Here is a 16,971-nt window from a genome sequence, read left to right as displayed (position 1 = left end):
GGTGTCACCATATCTGACTTCAGCTGTTTTCCTTTCCCACCACGCTGCCGTTTTGAGGGAAATGAAAGGAGCTGAATTACTTTGTAAGTTTGAAGTTTAGGCAAACGGTTTTTGTTTTGCCAGACAATACTTCCAGAGACTGTAATTCCTCCTATCTGCCCCTGTAGGCGTTTGGTGCTGCTGACGCCACAGGCGGCATATTAACAAGCCTTTGTGACAGTGTGCGTGCGTGTGCGTGCGTGTGCGTACGTGTGCGTGCGTGTGCGTGTGCGTGCGCGCGGTGGAGGGGGTGTCAGTATTGCTGGTGGAATATTAAAAGTTTGTCCCTGGTGGATTGCAGGCTTATCAAAGTCCTGAGTATCTAGGAGCAAAGCCTGTGGCACAAAGCTCCTTGCAGGCACAAAGGTGTGAACACACACACACACATAAATAAATAAATATATATATATATATATATATATATATATATATATATATATATATATATATATATATATAATGAGGCCATCCCAGCCCCCTGTGACGTGACCCCTGTGGGGATGATTGGCGTGGAGGATGATGGATGGATATACACTATGTGTATGACTCGGTGCACACAACAGGGTGTTCTCAGCGTCTTCGTCTACAGTCCTTGTTTCGCACCTGTGTCTCTTTAGGCTCATCATCGTCTCAAGTCAGTATTTCACTTTGGACCTGCTGATAAAAGGGGTGCCCGCGCGTGACCTGTTGTGAAAGGCAGGGTGAAGTCTGCGTGTGAGTAAAGCAGGCAGGGAGGATCTGGACTGGCTCGGTGGAAGCCGAGCTGTACTTTTATCCTAATCCTTGTTCCATCGGCTCCAATTCTCCTCGTTTGAATTATGAGCTTGTGACTTTATCCTGAGCGGCTTGTGCCTTGTTCAGTGGAGCGACTTCGGCTTCTTGTGTAGGGCACCTTGTAACGCTATTCAGAAAGGTGCGATACAGGTCCCTACTGCGGGTGGGAAGCCGGATGTGGGCGTGTGTCCTGGTTGCTGCGCTAGCGCCTCCTCTGGTCGGCCGGGGTACCTGAACTGGGGGGAATAGCGTGATCCTCCCACGCGCTACCTCCCCCTGGTGAAACTCCTCACTGTCAGGTGAAAAGAAGCGGCTGGCGACTCCACATGTATGGGAGGAGGCACGTGGTAGTCTACAGCGCCCCCGCGGATCGGCAGAGGGAGTGGAGCAGCGACGGGGACGGCTCGGAAGAGTGGGGTGATTGGCCAAGCACAACTGGGGAGAAGAACGGGGGAAACTATAAAAAAAGAAAAGTAAAGAAAGGCGCCATATAGATTAAGTTTATTATTTCCCCTAGGTGCGGGATTCGATCCAGGTTTGTACTGCCCCAGTAGGCCACATCGCTAACCGCTCGACTAAAGGGGGCCGACCCCCTGACCAATAAGTCTTGTTAGTAATTTACAGTAGTCACCCCCTCCCGGAAGCTTTTTTTTATTCCCGCACTCCCTAGAGACTTGTGACGCTCTGCCCGCTTCCGGATCCCCCTGCTGCCGCCAAAGTAACCGAGCATATTTCCGCCCGCTGCGGGATTCGATCCAGCGTTGTACTGCATCACGAGGCTACCCCGCTAACCGCTCGACTAACGGGGGTCGCAGGCGGCCGAATAGCGTCACGGTTTGAATCCCCTACAGACGCACTCGGCCGTGTCTGCAGGTGGGAAGCCGGATGTTGAGTAGGGGGAAAGACTAACGGGGGCCAGCGAGTCTTTTTAGTAGTTTACAGTATATGAAGGTGTTGTTGGTCTAGTGAAGGTCATTCGGGTAAACTGGTAGTGATCCAGCCCATCTTGTGAGTAGTTACAGAGTTTATTGTGAGAGTGATAAACAGCCTGGTCAGTCTCTAGGGCTGATGGGTTATACTGTCGTCTTTGACCCGAATTGCTGTGATGACCGTTCCTGCTGGCTTCTTCTGTAATCATGGACAAGTACATCACTTGGTTTATCACCAAATTCCTAACGGTTTTGTCTACTACGGTCCATGATTTGGTGGTTTCATGTGCATGTTGAGGTTCAGCTCAGCTCTGGCTGCACTGAAGTTTCTCCGGTTACCCTCTGTTGAGGCGGCCTCGAGAAGCGCTGCACTTCTTCCTGCTTCTCTCTCAACTTCTTGTCTTTATATCCATTTTTCATGGTTTTTAAATGATACATATGCAATAATTAATCCTCGCAACGTGGCTTTTGCGGCCTCCCACATAATGTTGGGATCTACGAGGGGATCACCAGTTTCCTTTATATGAGTTGTAATCCACGCTCGCGTTTGAGATTTAAATTCTTTATCTTTAAGTAAGGAGGTATCACATTTCCATCGCCTGGAGATAACGATGCCCTTATCCAAGCGAACAGCTCAAAGAATCCTAGCATGATCTGGAAGAATAATTGGTTCAATTCCACAACCTTTTATCGTGTACAAATATTTTGAGTGGATAAGAAAATAATCTATTCGAGAATATGAATTATGAACATTTGATAAAAGAAGTAGTCTTTGACACCCTGGTTTAGTTCAGGCTGAGCGTCAGTTAGATGTCACGATCTATGCATAACCCATGAGGGACCTCTGAAGATGTATGGCTGTAGCCCAAAGTCTGATTAGATGTGTCTGAAATACAATTCAGTGTACAACTGGAATCCCCCCCCCCCATCACTCCAGTCCTTTATAGAAGAGCAGCACCATGTCCGACATGAACGTGTCATGGTTCTGTGTTCTGGGTCATCGGACAACCCCTGATCGGTACTTCGGCTCACCTGCGCCCCATTTACATGAGTAACCCTGTTTGCCCCATTTACATGAGTAACCCTGTTTGCCCCATTTACATGAGTAATCCTGATTGCCCCATTTACATGAGTAACCCTGATTGCCCCATTTACATGAGTAACCCTGATTGCCCCATTTACATGAGTAACCCTGTTTGCCCCATTTACATGAGTAACCCTGACTGCCCCATTTACATGAGTAACCCTGATTGCCCCATTTACATGAGTAACCCTGATTGCCCCATTTACATGAGTAACCCTGACTGCCCCATTTACATGAGTAACCCTGTTTGCCCCATTTACATGAGTAACCCTGACTGCCCCATTTACATGAGTAACCCTGTTTGCCCCATTTACATGAGTAACCCTGACTGCCCCATTTACATGAGTAACCCTGATTGCCCCTGATTGCCCATACTGTGCTCACCTGATCCCCAACCTTAATTTGTCTTGTAGTTCCTGCTCCTGCTCCTGCTCCTGCTCCTGCCCTGCTCACCTGCTCCCCATTGCCCTGACTGGCTCTCCAGCCGGTTATATGTTCCCCCCGGTTGCCCCGGTGTCTTTGTCGGATCGTCACACAGACACTCACATACACACATATGGACTCTTGCTCGCGCCCCGTCCTGTTTCGAGCCTCCCCTGCTGTCTGTGGCGTCTGTTCCTGCTGTCTGGAAGTTATTTTGGTTTATGAAAACATTGTCCGAGCCCAGTCTGTCTCTGAGTCGTGCATGTGGGTCCTCCATTCCTGCCCCCGGCGTGACAGGAAGTTGGTTCGTCTGCACCGGGGGCATCAACACTTAGAGAGGTGGTCGGTGTTCCGTAGTTGGAACCTGAAACCAGGACAAACCTGAGTCCGTAACAGATGGTTGTAATCTGAATGGGGTGGTTTATTCATCAAGATAGCTGCTCCTCTACTGGGAGTTTTGTATGAAGAACCTACCCCGTCCCTTCTTTAATTCTACACACAGTCGTCACCTGAAGTAAGGAGGCAACGTCACATGTCTTTTTTTTCTTTTTAGAAGCATCTATTTTTTTCCCTTTTGATGGGATTTCCCAGGTCTTTAGCATTCGAGTGAATTATCACATCTGACAGGGTGACTGCCTCACACTGGTAGAAATACCTTTTAACGTGTAAAGTTGCAAAAAACAAAAAAAATACTTGGTAACACTTTAGTATGGGGAACATAAAAAAACTTAATTACTAGTGAATTAGTAATGATCAAGATGTCACTTTAGTATGGGGAACATATGCTAAGTAACAGAAACTTAATTTAGAGTAATTTAACAGTATGAACACTTGTAGTTTTGTGTGTTGTTATGTAAGAACAGAGCATATTCATTAAGTGTTAGTAAGGGAGAATAACTCCTCTTGTGGTACTACCACCTTATAAAGGCCACACTAAGCAAAGTATATTGTGATGGTACTACTAATAAGCAATTCTGAGGTTATAGAGGGAAAACTCATAGTTAATGGCTTACTGGTTGTATAATAAGGCCATGCAGAATAAGGCATTAATGATTACATAATAATGACCAATTAAGAGCCAATATGTTGCTAATTTGCTTGCTAATAAGCACCTAATTAATGGTGACTACGTTCCCCATACTAAAGTGTTACCAAATACTTTTTAAGGGACAAAATAACAGAAAAAGAAACCCAGCCACGGGGGAGGCACAAGCCTGTGGCTTCCTAGTGCCGGTCCCAGGCCCGGATGAATGGGGGGGGGGGGTTGGGTCAGGGAGGGCATCCGGCGTAAAAGCTGTCAAATGAAATATGCGGATCATAAAATGGATAAGGCGGCACGGTGGCGCAGTGGTTAGCGCGGTCGCCTGACAGCAAGAAGGCCCGGGGTTCGAGCCCCGGGGTCGTCCAACCTGGGGGTCGTCCCGGGTCGTCCTCTGTGTGGAGTTTGCATGTTCTCCCCGTGTCTGTGTGGGTTTCCTCCCACAGTCCAAAGACATGTAGGCCATATTAAATTGTGTGTGTGTGTGTGTGTATGTGTGTGTGTGTGTGTGTGTGTGTGTGTGTGTGTGTGTGTGTGTGTGTGTGTGTGTGTGTGTGTGTGTGTGTGTGTGTGTGTGTGTGTGTGTGTGTATGTGGGCCCTGTGATGGACTGGCGGCCTGTCCAGGGTGTCTCCCTGACTGCTGGGATAGGCTGCAGCATCCCCATGACCCTGATGGATGGATGGATGGATGGATGGATGGATGGATGGATGGATGGATGGATGGAAAACGGAGAGAAGAGGAATGAAAGTCAGTAGGAGCAAGACGGAGTACCTATGCTGAAGGAGAGGGAGGACAGTGGAAGGGTGAGGATGCAAGAAGTGGAGGTGACGAAGGCGTATGAGTTTAAATACGTGGGGTCAACTGTCCAAAGTAAGGGGGAGTGCAGAAGAGAGGTGAAGAAGAGAGTGCAGGCAGGGTGGAGTGGGTGGAGAAGAGTGTCAGGAGTGGTTTGTGACAGAAGGGTACCAGCAAGAGTTAAAGGGAAGGTTTACAAGATGGTAGTGAGACCAGCTATGTTATATGGTTTGGAGACAGTGGCACTGATGAAAAGACAGGAGGTGGAGCTGGAGGTGGCAGAGGTGAAGATGATAAGGTTTTCACTGGGGGTGATGAAGAAGGACAGGATTAGGAAGGAGTATGTTAGAGGGACAGCTCAGGTTGGACGGTTTGGAGACAAAGCAAGAGAGACAAGATGGAGATGGCTTGGACATGTGTGGAGGAGAGATGCTGGGTATATTGGGAGAAGGATGCTGAATATGGAGCTGCCAGGGAAGAGGAGAAGAGGAAGGCCAAAGAGGAGGTTTATGGATGTGGTGAGGGAGGACATGCAGGGGGCTGGTGTGGCAGAGGAAGATGCAGAGGACAGGAAGAGATGGAAACGGATGATCCGCTGTGGCGCCCCCTAACGGGAGCAGCCGGAAGTAGTGGGAGATAGTAACAGAAAAGGAACAAAATCAAGAATAAAAAAAGATAACACGCATATAAAACACGTCATGCCAGCCAGGCCATGGTCATGTGATCCATGACAGTTCGTCTACCTTGTTCATAGTAGGCCGGGGGGGGATAAATGGCACAAAAGCAGTCGTCTTTGTGATGCTGGCAACCTGGAGCTTCCCTCCTCAGTGCAGGAGGGGGTGAATATAATGTCATATATGGAGTTCCTATAAGAGTAGGCTTATTATTATTGTTGTTGTTGTTGTTGTTGGTATTATTATTATTAACCTGAGCCTACCTACAGCATGTAATGCTCAGTAACTAAACAGTTGAAATCCAACAAATAATGGCATTCAAAAGGACAAAGAAAAGAAATAATAATAACAATAATAAAGGCTTGATTCCATGCCAGCTTGATAACTAACACACACACACACACACACACACACACACACACACACACACACACACACACACACACACACACACACACACACACACACACACACACACACACAGTCCATCAGTTCAACACACAGTAGGGAAGAATCGCTTAAAGTGGGGGAGAATGGTTAAAAAAGGGATTCCCCGCTCATGAGTTTTTAATAGAAGATCGATTGTGACCTCGTGACAGTCAGAGAGGAGCGGGTGGGGAGTTGAATTGTACTCTAACAGGACTACCGAAGACATTTTTGTAATTCCCCTCCCCTACTTTCAGTCATGGAGACGCTGGATCGAGCATAAAGTGATCTGTGACTGCACTCAGGATGGCAGGGAGGGAGGGAGGGCGTAGTGAAGGTGAGGGTGGGAGTGAGGGTGTGGATTTAAATGGCTGGAACTCAGGGTGGCAGGGAGGGAGGGCGTAGTGAAGGTGAGGGTGGGAGTGAGGGTGTGGATTTAAATGGCTGGAACTCAGGGTGGCAGGGAGGGAGGGCGTAGTGAGGGTGAGGGTGGGAGTGGGAGTGAGGGTGTGGATTTAAATGGCTGGAACTCAGGGTGGCAGGGAGGGAGGGCGTAGTGAGGGTGAGGGTGGGAGTGAGGGTGTGGATTTAAATGGCTGGAACTCAGGGTGGCAGGGAGGGAGGGCGTAGTGAGGGTGGGAGTGGGAGTGAGGGTGTGGATTTACATGACTGGACCTCAGGATGGCAGGGAGGGAGGGCGTAGTGAGGGTGAGGGTGGGAGTGAGGGTGTGGATTTAAATGGCTGGAACTCAGGGTGGCAGGGAGGGAGGGCGTAGTGAGAGTGAGGGTGTGGATTTAAATGACTGGAACTCAGGGTGGCAGGGAGGGAGGGCGTAGTGAGGGTGAGGGTGGGAGTGAGGGTGAGGGTGGGAGTGAGGGTGTGGATTTACATGACTGGACCTCAGGGTGGCTGGGAGGGAGGGCGTAGTGAGGGTGAGGGTGGGAGTGGGAGTGAGGGTGAGGGTGGGATTGAGGGTGTGGATTTACATGACTGGACCTCAGGGTGGCTGGGAGGGAGGGCGTAGTGAGGGTGAGGGTGGGAGTGAGGGTGAGGGTGGGAGTGAGGGTGTGGATTTAAATGACTGGACCTCAGGATGGCAGGCAGGGAGGGCGTAGTGAGGGTGAGGGTGGGAGTGAGGGTGTGGATTTAAATGACTGGACCTCAGGATGGCAGGCAGGGAGGGCGTAGTGAGGGTGAGGGTGGGAGTGAGGGTGTGGATTTAAATGACTGGACTGAAGTACAGAAAACTAAAGGAGCTAGGAAGCATAGTGGCATAGACGGCAGTAGTTCGGATGGGAGGGAGGAAGGTAGGGTGGTGCGGAGGAGGGTTGTTGAGAATGAGGGGTTTAAGCTAATTTTGAGTTTCAAGGAAGGAAATGACGTAAGGAAAGTTGATCCGGTGGCATTATCTCGCGGGTTTAACGAGACAATCGGCGGATGTGTGATGGTGAACGTGTTGGGTGATGGTGGCTTGTTACTCAAGTGTAAGGATGGGGAGCAGAGAGAGAAAGCAGTTACTAAGGTGAGCAACAAAGTGGTGCAGAAAGACAAAAAGTTAAGTAATTGGCATCAGTAATGTCTGCAGATGCAGGTAAGGAGGGGAGGAGAGAAGGTTGCTGGATTTCCAAGAGAGGGTGTTGCCTGATGAAGTAACAGTGAGATATATAAGGTACAAGGGTCGAGCATATGTCCCACCACCTTTCCAAATGCCAAAAATATGGACATGGTGCAGCAGGGAATCGGGAGCGCGGGAGGTGTGAAGGTGAGCGTGCGTATGAGAAATGTGAGGACGGGGTGGAGGTGAGATGGGCTAATTGTGGAGGTGCTCATAGTGGGGTCTATGGTGGCTGTGAAGCGAGAATGAAGGCAGTGCAAGTACAGGAGCTGAGAGTCAACACGGATGTACCTCGTGCAGAAACAATACAGTTGGTTCAGAGGAAGAGTAGAGTAGAGTAGAGTAGAGTAGAGAAGAGAAGAGATATCAGAGAAGGAACCGCCAACTGAACAACTTGTGACAGAGTCAGATGGGAGATGGAAATATGGTGCTGGTAAATCAGGAGAGTGTTGTGTATTTCATGGCTGAAGTAATAAAGTGCACTTCCCAGGTGAAGGAGAGATCTGAGAAGACTGGAATACTTGTCAAGAGTGCAGCAAGGTATTTTAATATTCAGGAATGTCTGCGGGGGGCGGTGGGGGGGGGTGCAAGAAGACCTTAAACAGGAACAGCAAAGCAAAGCATCGTGTTCACAAGTAGTCGCGTTAATCATGGTAGTTCTTCGGTGCAATGTAAGGAGCCTGCTGTCCAAAGGCTGGTGTGTTTGAAAGGACTCCTCGAGGGTTAGGATGTTAGCCTGATGTGTGTTGAAGAGACGTGGCTTAAACCTGATCTAGATGTTGTGATTCAAGGACACGTGTGCATAAGAGGGGATGGAAAAGGAGGGAAAGGGGGAGGAGGCTCTACCTTTGTTAGGCAAGGTCTATGGTACAGATTGATAGAAAAGGGGAAAGATCGGGCGTCCGCGTAGCATAGCGGTCTATTCCGTTGCATACCAACACGGGGATCACCGGTTCGAATCCCCGTGTTACTTCCGGCTTGGTCAGGCGTTCCTATAGACACAATTGGCCGTGCCTGCGGGTGGGGAGCCGGATGTGGGTATATGTCCTGGTCACTGCACTAGCGCCTCCTCTGGTCGGGGGGAAGAAAATAAGAGAAGACAAGATGGAGTAAGGAAAGGTTAATAAGATACTTTGAATGTTGAAGATTAACGAAATAGCCGGACCCGACCACCTGCTGTTTTCTAGTACATTATTTTAAGTTTCATTATCTGAGGAATTTGCACGGTAAATTGTGGTTTCGAGTCGCAGAATCGGTGTCTTAAGTACTTGTCAGCAAACCTTACAACATGAACACCAGAGTCACTGAACTTGTACGAGGAGTGAAGCTGAAGGTGAAACCTGCATCACGGCTGATTCATCGTATTTGGGTCGGGAGGCGTTGTCGCGTGTCTTGACGTTGCTACTGTAACTCGGAGCAAAAGAGCGCCCTCTGCTGCTAAAATGGAGACCTTGGCACCAACAGGTTATGTAATGACCAAATCTTTCATTTTGCACGGGGGTTCAAGTGAATGACATCCACCAAGTTTATTTTGTGTGGGGGGGGGGGTTGTCTTGTACTTCGATGAGAAGAGACTCTTCAAGAGGGTGCCAGTCATAAAACACACGTGGCAGTTGGTTTTAGTGTGCAGCAAGAACATGAGAAGAGGTTCCTCAGAGTGGTGTGCTATGGGCACCGTTGTTAGAGTTATACCATTAGATGTTCCTCAGCACGCGGTGTGTTTGTGGGTCATGTTGTGGCATTAGAGACCAGTGTGAATTTGTCCATAACAAGACTTAAATCTTTTTGGCATATTGGTGTCATCTACAGCTGACTATCCCCTGTGTGTGAGAGGGGGGGGAGGGTGTCGGTATGTCTGGCTGAAAGTGATGTTGCATCTGTGCCTTAACCCAGTTAACTCTCCCCCCCTTTCCTCTACTTCACACAATCACTCTCTCTCTGCTCCTCCACAATCATTACCTCACCTCTAATCCCTCAATATCCTCTTCTTCCCCTCCTGATAAATCCACTTCCTCCTATCTCCACTTTACCCCCCCCTTATTTAACACTAATCCTAAAACTTCCTTCTGTGTCCCTCTCGTCTTTTCCTCACCCTGCTTTAGCTTCTTCTTCCCTGAGGCCATTTCTCACAGCTTTCTCATTCTTCACCTGAATCTTTCTTTCTGACTAAGCCAAACCACGTGTCCTCAGATGCATTCGTAGGTATTCAAAACCATGGGCAGACTGGCCATCTGGAACAGCAGCTTCGTGTCCCCCGTGGGCCACCCACCAACCTGTTGGCTGGTGACGAGCGAAGCAAAACCCTAAGACAAAGAAAAAAGACATGGGCTGTTTGATTGTAGATAAAGTTTGTTGGACAGGGTTTCCTACACGACTTGGCGTGTTTTGACTGGGGACATATTTTACTGATTAATGATGTTGAACTAGCCTGGACATCGCTTTCTGGTGGCTTGATCTATTTTAGTGATAAACCTGCTCCTTTCCGTAGACTTAGAGTTAAGGGCCGTGACAGTACTTTAGTTTGCTCCTGAACTAGCTGATCTGCTTCATAGGAAAGCCTGGGCAAAGGCCAGGAAGTCAGGGACCAAGGCCAACTGGCTTGATCCTGTTCAGGCAGCTGCACAACCACAGCACAGCTCTTCATAAAAATGCTAAATCAGATTTTTATCTCTCATTAACTACCAAAATCTCAGTGAGCCTAGGAAAGCATGGGAAATGATGACGTCACTTTCTGCTAATTCAAGCACCAATGAGCTTCCACCATGATGGGGGCGATTATAGGATCAGATCTGGCCCCAATGAGAATGTGATGTGCTTACAGTGCCTCAAGGACGGACTAGGACTGGCCCTGGACTTTTTTACCCAGCCCAGCCCCCCTCAACCAGCCCATGAATAATCCATCACACTGCCCCATTGACGCACACACAAACACACCAGCCCTTAATACCATCACATGTAAGCATAATGGGTGGAAACTCTAGGCTACTGTAACACTAATACAGAACTAGATTATGATTAAGTGAAAGGTTTGTCTCCAGCAGGCCACTACTGGGAGGATACCATGATAGATTCAGGCTACTGTTTTGTGCAGTCAATGTTTCATGATGAATGTCCATATCTGAACAAGCTGTATAATCTATTTCAATATAGGAAATAAGTCAGAAATTCACTTTAACCTTGAAACTTGAAGGATTTACATTTCAGGGTTACTTTCCTGGGTATTTTAGCTCTATAAACAATAAATAATTACGAACATCAGGTACTGACTACATATGTTTACTTCTAAATTGCAGTTAAACAATATCATTTAAACAAACAAACTAAATAAAATCTAAAATTTAACAAAAATGAAGTACTGTACATTTTTGGCTGGCTGATAAGGTGCAGGCCATTACTCCTGGCCTGGCTGTTTCTGGTCTATGAACAAAATAATATTTAAATAAAAACAAGCTTGTATATATTTGTACTAGAGCTAGGGTATTGCAGGTCCACAAATCACAAATAATACCTAAAATAGAGGGGTGGTACAGAATTGGCTAAGAAACTATTTAAGTAACAGGCAGCAGTTTGTAATGATAGGTGAACATAAATCGTCATGCATGGACATTACTTGTGGTGTGCCCCAGGGGTCGGTTTTGGGCCCAAAACTGTTCATTCTGTACTTAAATGATATATACAAGAAATCAAAAATATTGAAACTTGTTCTATTTGTTGATGACACGAATATGTTTTGTTCTGGTGAGAATTTACAGCAGCTTTTGGAGGGGACCACAATAGAAATGGAAAAATTAAAACGGTGGTTTGACAAAATCAAATCTGGACATAACTTAGTTTATATTGTTTGGAATCCATATAATAAATACCAAAGTAAAAGTAGTGATTGAAAATGTCCACCTTGAATGAGTATATGAAAATAAATTTCTAGGTGGGATAATAGACCACAAAATGTGCTGGAAACCTCACATAACATATATGTGTGAGCAAAGCTGGCAAAGAGCATTGCAGTCGTGAGAAAAGCAAGACACATTCTGGATCATAAATCATTGCAGGCTCTATATTGTTGATTTATTTTACCATATCTGATCTGAACTACTGTGACATTCTACGTCCTGAGGATCAGTCTGCGATGCCGGAAGTTGGCACACCCTGGTCCCTGCCTTAGCCTGCTGCCAAGCCTGCATTGCACCCTACCCCAATGCTCATCCCTGCGAGTGGTGGGTCCACGGAGTGGTGGCTCCATGTTACTTTTTCAGGCTGGACCTGACTGGGCCCCATGAGTCAAGGCCCGGCCTCCAGACACTCGCCGGCGAGCTCCCTTCCCAGGTCTAGCTCTAGGAGGTGCCTCAGGTTTCCCTTTACCGGGCGAGGTGCTGTAGTTCTGCTGTTGTAATTTCATTGGCTTTCTTGGGAATCGCTCTTAGTCTGGCACCTCTCCTAGGACCAAAATGCCTTGGGAGACTCTACCAGTAGCTATTGCCTCTGACAACACAGCTCCCTGGATCACCGGGACACCCAAACCCCTCCACCACGTTAAGGTGGCGATTCTCGGAGGGAAATCCGGTCCTTGTATAACCAAAGTGAGAGCTGTGTCCGCATTCTCGGCACAAAGTGACCGCCAAGGTTGTCCCTTGTCTCCGATTCTGTTCGTGATATTCATGGACATGATCTCAAGGCGCAGCCAAGGTGAGGAGTGTGTCCGTTTTAGGAACCTCAGAATTGCATCTCTGCTCTTCGCAGATGATGTGGTTTTGTTGGCTTCATCAGAACGTGACCTCCAGCGCGCACTGGGGCGGTTTGCAGCTGAGTGTGAAATGGCCGGGATGAGAGTCAGCACCTCCAAGTCTGAGGCCGTGGTTCTCTACCGGAAAATGGTGGAGACACAGAGAGATGGAAGAAGGGAGGACAAGAGGACAAGACAGGCCTCGTCAGTTACATTGTTAAATGAACAGCAGTAACAGAATGTGGCTGATTGTTAATAGACACGACATGTGCAGCAGTAAAATCAACATGGAGAACAGTTAATCAGTCCAAGCGAACTGTCCTGCAAAGGCTTCTTCCTCTCTTTCGGTGAAGAAAGAAAAACAGATCCCTCAATAGCTTTCATTTTTGCCAAAGCTAAGTTACTATCAGAGACTATTTCCTCTTTCCCAGTCACAAATGTCTCTTTTGTTTTTTTGTTTTTTGTTTTGTTTTTTGTTTATTTTACTTTTTATAACTTTTATTCAAACACTTCATGAGAAACGTTCTTATCGGGTCCAACCGGTGACCATGAAATGTTCTTATCGGGTTCCAGTGGTGACCTGCCACACTCTACTCAGGTTGTCAGTGTAGCCAGCAAGCAGGGTCTGTCCATCAGCAGACCAGGCCAAGGAAGTACGTTGTGGGGGTTCCGCCTTGCTATTGGTGCTGATCACTTCCTGTCTCAGTTCATCCACAATGATCTTGCCCTCTAGATCCCAATGTGATGCTACGGCCAGTGGCAGCGCACAGCCAACAACGGTTTGGGACTGAAGCAAAGAGTATTGATGTTGTCACCACTGTCCAAGGTGTACAGGTGCTTGCCCTCATTCAGGTCCCACAGCATGGGCTGACTGTCCTTTCCACCAGATGCACACAGGGAGCCACTGGGAGACACAGTCACTGTGTTCAGGTAGCCAGTGTGGTTGGTCGTCACCTTGCAGTTGGCTAGGTTCCCAAACTTGACCATTTGTCCCAGCCACAGGAGACAATGATAGGGTTGCTGCTGTTGGGGGAGAAGCAGACGCAGGACACTCACTCAGAGTGGCTCTCATCCTGGATGGTGTATTTGCAAACACCCAGGGTATTCCACACCTTAATGGTCTTGTCCCAGGAGCCAGACACAATCTGGCGGTTATCAGCAGAGAAGGCCACACGCAGCACATCCTTGGTGTGGCCAACAAAACTGCGGTTGGTGGTGCCGGTTGTAAGGTCCCACAAGCGGAGGGTCCCATCCCAAGATCCGGAGAGGGCAAACTGTCCATCGGAGGAGACGACAAAACAAAACAAACTAGAAAAATGCTTTTCCACAGAAAAAAACGTGTGAATGCTGAGCTGCTGAAAGAAATCGCGAGAGCATTGCTGAAAATGGATAAACGGGAAAAGTCAGAAAGTCACTAGCCTACCTGAAATACCTGGAAACTGAAATGTGAAATGGCTGAATATTTTAAAAGTTTTAAACGTACAAAAAACTGAAAAATTTGCCATAATGTGCTAAATACATAAATAGTTTGATTGTCGAATGGTTTCTGTAGTTTAAAGTATGAAAAAGTGGAAGTGGTGCCACTAATAAAGAACTGCAAAGCAGTAGTGTGAATGCCCAGCATTCATACTAATTAGGCTGGCAGTTTAGTTTCAAATTGATATGTGACGTCACAATAGGACTGAACATTCTAACAGGCAAAGTGTATGGCAGAATTGCTCAATTTTAGAGCTGAATTGTTCGAAAACTATAAAATATTTTTAAAATCTGAATAGGATTCTGAAAGAGCTGCATGTCCTGAAGTGTTTAAGCTTCAAATGGGGTTTCTAGCTCAAAAAATGAAGGAGGAGATACAGTTCAAAGGTGATGAGGGTTTCAACCTTTCCCCATAGACTTCAATTGTTTTGAAAAAGTAGAAAAAGCTTAATATGTCTAAAAGTATAAAAGAGTTTAAAAAAAACGAAATGTGAGCCTTAATGTGCTTAAGGAGATGGACATTTTGATACCTGGATGGTTTCAGTGGCTAACAGTATGAAGGAGTAAAAGAGGTGGAAAGGTTGCAAAAGTCCCCCATTGACTGCCATTCAAAAAATGGCTGAAAAAAGTTGAATATTTCAAAAAGTTCAAAAGGTATGAAAAATCGGAAAGGGGAGCACCAATGTCCTTAATGAGTTGAACATTTTGATATTCGAATGGTTTCAGTAGCTAAAAGTATGAAGGAGCTAAAAAGTGTCAAAATATGGGCGGAAGAAAACTAAATAAATAAAGAACTGCAAAGCATTAGTGTGAACGCCCCCAGCACTCACACTAATGAACAAAACGAAACAAAAGAGGCGGCACGGTTAAACAGTGGACAGCGCGGTCGCGTCACAGTAAGAAGGTTCCGGGATTGGGCCCCAGGGTAGTTCAACCTTGCGTGGGTTTCCTCCGGGTGCTCCGGTTTCCTCCCACAGTCCAAAGACATAGGTCAGGTGAATCGGCCTTACCTACATTGTCCCTAGGTAGTTGTGTGTGTGGGGGTGGGGTGGGGGTGATGGCCAGGATAAGCGGTTTGGATAATGGACGGAAGTGTCTCGTGTAAGCTGTGAGTGCTGTTTTAAACTGACCGCTTTGCAAAAGAATCAGAATGAGTCACTTTTTAAAGACAAGATCCACTTCAAAATGTTTGTGAATGAAGTAATAAGAGCTATCATCTCAAATCAACACTTGTTTTAGCAGCAGCAACACATTCGTGAAGGCCCTAGCATCGGCCACCTACAGGCTGCATCGGCCACCTACAGGCTGCATCGGCCACCTACAGGCTGCATCGGCCACCTACAGGCTGCATGGGCTACCTACAGGCTGCATGGGCTACCTACAGGCTGCATCGGCCACCTACAGGCTGCATGGGCCACCTACAGGCTGCATCGGCCACCTACAGGCTGCATCGGCCACCTACAGGCTGCAGGTCATTTACACGGAGTGTCCAGACAAGCGGCACGCGTGAGAAAAGCGCGATTTAACCAGAACAGTGGAAACATTTCCGATTCTACCATGAATGAATCTCGTGGTCATCAGCCTTATTAATTCAGAAGGTCAAAGATGTTCCTTTCTGGCATTAATGAATCTAAATGCCGTCAGCACGTGATCACTCCAACTCCCCGTGAAATGTCTTGCTGGCTGAAAGAATACAGAACGTGCATCTCTGTCATTTAGCCACCTCCGGCTCGTCAGTCCAACTTTGCATCTGCAGCTGCAACCTTTTTTATTGTTTCTGCTTGTCCGGATCACAGGTTTGTGCACATGTGCAGCGAATTCAGGGGGCAGCCGGGAATCGGCCGCAGCCGGGACGCGAACCCGGGGGCGACTGCGCTAACCAGTCAAGTAAAGGGTTCGACCTGTGAGCCAACCGGCTAGCGAGTCCACTGGAAGTTACACTACCCCCCCCCCAATCCTTCGGGAAGCGCGTCCCCGCGCTTCAGCATACCAGCTCCTTCGTGCCTCTGATCACACGCGCTCCCGATGGCCTCACGGTCTCACCATCCCACTTCTGACACCAATGTGACGAATTCAGGGGGCAGCTGGGACGCGAGCCCGGGTCGCGTCGTGGTGTGGGCGACCCGGACTCGCGTCCCGGCTGCCCCCTGAATTCGCTACACATATAAATTGCTGCAAGGATCTGAGCAATACAAATAAACCTTCTGCATCTAATGCCGCTGCGTAGGGTCCTCCTCTTAGATAAACCTGTTCCATCTAATGCCGCTGCGTAGGGTCCTCCTCTTAGAGAAACCTGTTCCATCTAACGTCACTGCGTAGGGTCCTCCTCTTAAAGAAACCTGTTCCATCTAATGCCGCTGCGTAGGGTCCTCCTCTTAGGGAAACATGTTCCATCTAATGCCGCTGCGTAGGGTCCTCCTCTTAGGGAAACATGTTCCATCTAATGCCACTGCGTAGGGTCCTCCGCTTAGGGAAACCTGTTCCATTTAATGCCACTGCGTAGGGTCCTCCTCTTAGGGAAACCTGTTCCATCTAATGCCACTGGGGTCCTCCTCTTAGGGAAACCGGTTCCATCTAATGCCACTGCGTAGGGTCCTCCTCTTAGGGAAACCTGTTCCATCTAATGCCGCTGCGTAGGGTCCTCCTGTTAGGGAAACCTGTTCCATTTAATGCCACTGCGTAGGGTCCTCCTCTTAGGGAAACCTGTTCCATCTAATGCCGCTCTGTAGGGTCCTCCTGTTAGGGAAACCTGTTCCATCTAATGCCGCTGCATAGGGTCCTCCTCTTAGGGAAACCTGTTCCATTTAATGCCACAGCGTAGGGTCCTCCTTAGGGAAACCTGTTCCATCTAATGCCACTGCGTAGGGTCCTCCTCTTAGGGAAACCTGTTCCATCTAATGCCACTGGGGTCCTCCTCTTAGGGAAACCGGTTCCATCTAATGCCACTGCGTAGGGTCCTCCTCTTAGGGAAACC

General features: G+C 47.8%; 1 protein-coding gene and 1 pseudogene across 1 annotated transcript in view; one reads left to right on the top strand and one right to left on the bottom strand.

The window, feature by feature from the left end:
* LOC130124768 (exostosin-1) overlaps positions 1 to 16,971 on the top strand; it is a 382,697-nt gene that overhangs the window by 250,642 nt on the left and 115,084 nt on the right. The gene's annotated exons all lie outside the window — the stretch shown is intronic.
* Positions 13,081 to 16,971, bottom strand: part of LOC130125465 (guanine nucleotide-binding protein subunit beta-2-like 1) — an 11,040-nt pseudogene continuing 7,149 nt past the window's right edge.

The sequence above is a fragment of the Lampris incognitus genome, chromosome 15, assembly GCF_029633865.1.
Source record: "Lampris incognitus isolate fLamInc1 chromosome 15, fLamInc1.hap2, whole genome shotgun sequence".
Classification (NCBI taxonomy): Eukaryota; Metazoa; Chordata; class Actinopteri; order Lampriformes; family Lampridae; genus Lampris; species Lampris incognitus.
Note: the sequence above shows the minus strand (reverse complement) of the source record. Positions and strands in the feature narration are given on the sequence as shown.